The sequence below is a fragment of the Alexandromys fortis genome, unplaced genomic scaffold (assembly GCF_014885135.2).
Source record: "Alexandromys fortis isolate MF-2015 unplaced genomic scaffold, M_Fortis_MF-2015_v1.1 scaffold_305, whole genome shotgun sequence".
NCBI lineage: Eukaryota > Metazoa > Chordata > Mammalia > Rodentia > Cricetidae > Alexandromys > Alexandromys fortis.
The window spans coordinates 793,380-799,660 of record NW_026068203.1 but is presented as its reverse complement, the minus strand read 5'-3'; the positions used below and the strand labels follow the sequence as shown (position 1 = coordinate 799,660).

At 40.4% G+C, this 6,281-nt stretch overlaps 1 pseudogene; it reads right to left on the bottom strand.

Annotated features, from left to right (window-relative positions):
• Positions 1 to 698: 698 nt before the first annotated feature.
• LOC126493159 (non-POU domain-containing octamer-binding protein-like) lies at positions 699 to 1,495 on the bottom strand (annotated as a pseudogene).
• Between the last annotated feature and the right edge of the window lie 4,786 nt (positions 1,496 to 6,281).

Genomic DNA, 6,281 nt, shown 5'->3' with positions numbered 1-6,281 from the left:
CCAACAGATACACCAAAAATATACATTGAAGCTGGGTGATAGTAGCACACACCTTTAATTCCAGCACTCAGTAGGCAGAGGCAGGTGGATCTCTGTGAGTTTGAGGCCAGCATTACCTACAGAGAGAGACCCAGGACAGGCACCAAAGCAACACAGAGAAACCCTGTCTTAAAAATCCTACACACACACACACACACACACACACACACACACACACACACACACACATTGAAGGTTGCTACTTTGATGAAGTGGCTAAAGATCTATAAAATCTATGAGTAAATGTGATGTTGCAAGCCATGTTTGTTAAGAATATAATTCAATCTATTTATAGAGATAAGGGATAGCAAATCGCTGCAGGCTTTGAGGTTTCAGAACTCCACTGAACAAATAGAATGAAAAAAAATCATGTGACTAAGGCCAGTTCTAGCTCTTCATTTCAACAAAGCAGTCCAAAGAACAACCAATCCATCCACTACTGAAGGAAAATACATAAATTTTCCTTAAATTTGAAAACAATGTGCAGAGAATGACAGACCTGGGAACATTGTTTTGAATAGGATGTCTTCATCAAATCCCTCCCCTCAGGCTTCAGAAGGAGAAACAGAAACAAAGATTGTAAGGGGATGGAGGATATAAAGGAAACAAAGCGTTCTAAATACAGGAGGACTATCACACATATGATCTCTGAGAGACTGTCATAGCAGTTCTCGCTCCTTGTGAAATTGCTGGTTTTTTATAACCAGCTTCTCTGGAAGTCCCTCATCATCATCTAACTGGTCCATAGGTTCCACAGTCACAGGCCGAGGAAATGTGGTTAGCAAGAAGCAGCCTTCACTGCATCTGTCCAGAGCTTTCCGAGCAGCTGGCTTCCCTGAGAACTCAACAATGCCTTTCCCTGAGGGCCTTCCTCGGTCATCCACAATGACCACAGCCCTCTCCACCTGGCCAAACACAGAAAAGGCTTCTTTCAGCAGTTCGTTTGACACATACTGAGGAAGGTTGCGGACTGTAAGGGATGCACTATGATAGGCAGAGCGCACACGTAGCTGCTTTCCACGGAGTGGCATATTATCCAACTCCACTTTGGCAATTTCCGCTAGGGTTCGTGTTTCCAAGCGAATAAAGCCAAAGCCTTTATCCTTATGAATGAAAACCTCGCCTGCTTTCCCATATTTCTTAAAAAGTTTCCTCATTTCCTCCTCAGTAATGTCAGGAGGAAGATTGCCCACAAAGAGACGGCTTCGTTGGGTGAAAGTCTTCCCTCATGGTTTCATAAAGTTCTTCAGGTCAATGGTTAAACCTTCATTCTGGCTGCTGGCCTGCTGTCCATTTGCAGGTATTGTGGGGGTGGTTGCTGCTGCTGCTGCTGCTGCTGCTGCTGCTGCTGCTGCTGATGATGATGATGATGATGATGATGATGATGATGATGCTGATGGTGCTTCCTTGGAGTATGGTTCTGCTTCTCCAAGTTAAAGGTTTTATTGCTCTGCATGTTTGCACCCTTGACTTCAATTTGAGCACAGCAAAGGGTCTGTCTCCCAATCCTCTCTAACCCCGACTTCCTCTGCCCACAGTTCTTTGCTCAGAGTAACGGCGACACTGCACGGCCTCCACCATCCCGAGAAAAGAGCGAGCGACCATTGGAAACGAGCCGACGGAGCTCGGTACCTCCCAAGGGGGTCAATATTGGATTCCCGATTGGAACAAGTTCTTGAAGTTCAAAAAGGTTAAGCAATTACCCAGGATACAAAGAACCAAAAATTCAGCTTACTGGTTAACACTTTCTGTATCATTCAGAAAAACAAATCATCAAGAGTAGAAGAGATTTTCATCAGGCAATCTTAAACTGGCTTAGTCCCTCTACTATATTGGGATATTTGCATATTTAAGAAATTGTCTTGGTTTTATGAATGATTTAAACTGAGACAGACAAAAAAATAAACTGAGACAGACAATGTTAGTCTTTTTCAGTAAAGTAAATCTGGTTCTATAGCAATTCAAAAAGAATTTAATTTCAGAAAGAGACCTCTAAATAAATCAGCCATTAGGCCTTGAGATAGCAAATGTGCTTATCATGGTGCCATAAGTACCACCTGTCACAGTCGTATCACAGATGATAGCTATAAAATAAATACCACGTGAAGTTAAAAAGAGCCATGGAGACAGACTGCATTGCTAAGACCTAATAACTAGTGCTAGTGAAATATTTTGTAGTATAAAGATGAAACTAATAACAGTCATTATGGATCCACACTGTTCCACTAAGGGACTCAGATTCCATTTGCTCTGAGGATTGAAGAGTCTAATTTTATAGTTGGTAATTTTGTAGTTGCACAAGGTTTCTTTATGAAACTGTGTAGCAATATTTAGTGTTTATGAATCAAATATTGTATTTATTTGTTTCTCTCTCTTCTAGGGCAAATAAAGTTGTAACTGTTCTTACCAGGAAAGCCAAAGTGAGGGTTTTTAAGCGTGGTTTCTATATTATCTCTTGAAGTTTGACAGTAAATATTCATTAGACATGTCAAACGAATTCATGGCTTGATACCCACAAATAATTATAATCTCATGTTTCACATTGAAATTTCAGTGGGTTGTAGAGATCTCTTAGAAGAGTAGTGGTGGCTTTTCCAGAGGAACATCTTTGATTCCCTGCACCCACATGGCAGCTCAGGGAAATCAGATGACATCTTCTGGCCTTCACTAGACCAAGCACACAGTGATATACAGACATATATACATGCAAACAATCTATACACATATTTTTTTTTTAAAAAAAAAGGGCATGGGGTATCAGAAATATCTGACTGTTTATGGCACTGAAAGCTTTTCATAAATTACTCTCTGGGCTAGTCTTGGCATCGGTACTTTAAGAAAATTTCCTAGGGAATGATATAGTGATTGATAGCCATTCCTCAGAAAAGCAACTAATATATTTCTCTTGCTATGCTAAAATCCCATGGCCAAGGAAACTTATAGAAGGAAGAATTTATTTGTGCTTATAATTCCAGAGAGATAAGAGTTCATCATGTTTCAGGAGTATAGAATCATAGACATGACTGTCAGGCATAGTGGCAGAAACAGGAAGCTCACATCCTCAACTGTAAGCATGAAACAGAGAACTGTCAGTACGGTAAAGTTTCAGCATGTAAATCCCATGTCTAGTGAAATGCTTTCTTCAACAAGACCATATTTCCTAAACCTCCACAAACACTGTTACCAACTGAGGACTAAGTATTCAAATTCTGAAACCTATGGGACATTTCTAATTTAAACTACCTCAAGCTAGATATTTACAGAGACACAAAGCAAAACTTGTGTATAATGAAATTACCTTGCTTTACAACATAGTTCTAGTTTGTATCGCAAAATGAAAATACCAGTACTACATTTTCTTGAAGAGTGTCCTCAATTAACTCACAATTCCTCACCTATGTGATAAAAATGACTATAAAATAAAATAAAAGGTGAGGAATTCAGGAGTGTCATAAGTTGATCTCCAAACTTTGAAGAAAACAAACATTCACTTGAGGCAATTTGTTGTGGGAGTGATTTCTTATTAATAAAGAAACTGCCTAGGCCCCTTGATAGGCCAACCCTTAGGTGGGTGCAGTAAACAGAACAGGATGCTGGGAGAAAGAAGCTGAGTCAAAGAGTTGCCATGATTCTCACTCCCGACACAGCCGCAGGTTAAGATCTTCCCTGGTAAGCCACCTCGTGGGCTACACAGATTATTAGAAATGGGTTAGGTCAATATGTAAGAGCTAGCCAATAAGAGGCTGGAACTAATCGGGCCAGGCAGTGTTTAAAAGAATACAGCTTCCGTGTAATTTGATTTGCAAGTCAGGAGAACTGCCTTATAGCACTTAGGAGTATAAGCACTGTAGGCAAACTGCCCAAATTTTAGTTTACAGCTCAGTCACTAATTATCTCTGTGGATTCTAGTCACTTTCTCAGCTCCTAGGCTTGCTTGTGTTTAAAGCAAGTAATAGTAACAATTTCTAGCAGAAAGGTAATAAACGTGCCTTCTCATAAATATTATTTGAGTTGCTTAGGTGGAGTGGAGACTACAGGTAAAAGGTCCAGTAAGAATGATGGGGTAGTTTATCATTAAAAGAAATCTATTTGTCCTCTAAAATATCCCATCTGGGTGACCTCATTAACTTCAATTAAAATAATTCCTACGGATACCAGAAGATCGGTCCTGAGGGGTGAGTGTATGCCCGACTGGCAAGCCAGACACCCCAGAAAGGGAGCACAGGCACCCTCCAATCTCCTAAACTTTGTGGCCATTCAGTTTCTCCCCAGCTATTGCCTTTCTCTTCTTATCCCATCACAGTTTCCCCCAAGCACCCCTTTCCATCTGTGGGGTCATAGGATCCCCCAACTCAGCCTGCTTTGGGGCTGAGGGTCTGGGGGCAAAGTGGTGAGTGCAATTGCTGCAGGAGTTTCTTTGTTACAATGAGCCTGCACCCAGCAAGCCCGACCTTTTGTCTGCAAAGTCACTGGCCAGCAAGTGGCCGTGCTCCTGTACCAGAAGTTCCATCCTGAGGGGTAAGTGAGTGCCTGACAGGCCAAGTGGAAGCATGGGAATGGAGCACAAGCACCCTCAATCCCTTAAACTTCCTGACCATTCAGAGGGGCATCTCCCTGGCTACTGCATTTCTCTACTTATCCCATCCCAGCTTGACCCCCAATAACTTCTTTACATCGGCAGGGTTCTTAGTTCCACCACCACAGCCTACTTCAGGATGGAGAGGATCTGAGAGACAACTCCAGTACTGAGGGGACCTAAGAGAGGGCAGACCAAGAAAAACCCCCAAGTACACAGGTAGCCACAGCAAAGATCAGACCAAGCCGCCAAGACTCTCCTAACAACATTTGAAGGAAGAGATGGGCAGGCTCCAATGCAAGAATTCCTCCAACAATACGAAAAGCAACATGATAACACCAGAATCCAGCAAACATACAACAGGAAGACTTGAACACCCTAATCCAGAAGAAGTAGAAGAAACAGACTTTAAACAACATTATGAAAATATTAGACACCATTAAACAGGATGTGAAAAACTCCTTTAAAGAAATGGATAAGAAGACTAACAAAAAGTTAGAAGAAATGAATAAATCCCTCAAAAAAAGAAAAAGCAATCAAACAGGTAATAGAAACAGTTCAAGACTTGAAAACTGAAATGGAGGCAACGGAGAAAACACAAACTGAGAGAAGGTAGGATATGGAAAATCTGTAAACAGAAACTACAGAGACAAGTATAAACAACAGAATACAATAAATAGAAGAAAGAATTTCAGACACTGAAGATACTATAGAGGAAATAAATTCACTGATCAAGGAAAACAGCAAATCCAAAAATTTTTTAACACAAAACATCCAGGAAATCTTGGAAACCATGAAAAGACCAAACCTAAGAATAATAAGGAGAGAAGAAGGATAAGAATTATAACTCAGAGAACCAGAAAATATATTCAATGAAATTATAGAAGAAAACTTTCCAAACCTAAAAAAGGATTTTCCTATGAAGGTACAAGAAACATTCAGAACACCAAATAGATTGGATCAAAAGAAAATCCCCTATCCATATAATAATCAAAACACAAAACATACAGATTATATTAAGAGCTGAAAAGGAAAAAGGTCAAGTAACATATAAAGGTAAACCTATCAGAATTACACCTGATTTCTTTATGGAAACCATGAAAGCCAGAAAGTCTTGGATAGATGTGCTGCAGAAACTAAAAGACCATGGATGCAAGCCCAGACTACTATACCCAGCAAAGCTTTCTTTCACCATCAATGGAGAAAACAAGGTATTTCAGGATAAAAACAAATTTAAACAATATGTAGCCAAAAAACCCAGCCTGACAGAAAGTAATAGAATGAAAATCACAACCCAAGGAAACCAACAACACCAACAATAACTCAGACATCTAACAACCATTCACTAGCACAACTCAAAGAAGGGAAACACACAAACTCTGCCACTAAAAAAAAATAATAAACTTGTGTAGTAATAGGAGCAGCGGGACTGTATCCCCAGCACCCAGCTGCCAGCATGGCTAGCTTATGCACCAAAATAATTACACAGAAACTGTATTATTTTAAACACTGCCTGGCCCATTAGTTCCAGCCTCTTATTGGCTAGCTATTACATATTGATCTAACCCATTTCTAATATTCTGTGTAGCACCACGAGCTGGCTTACCAGGAAAGATCTTAACCTGCATCTCTCTGGAGTGGGAGAATCATGGCGAATGACTGACTC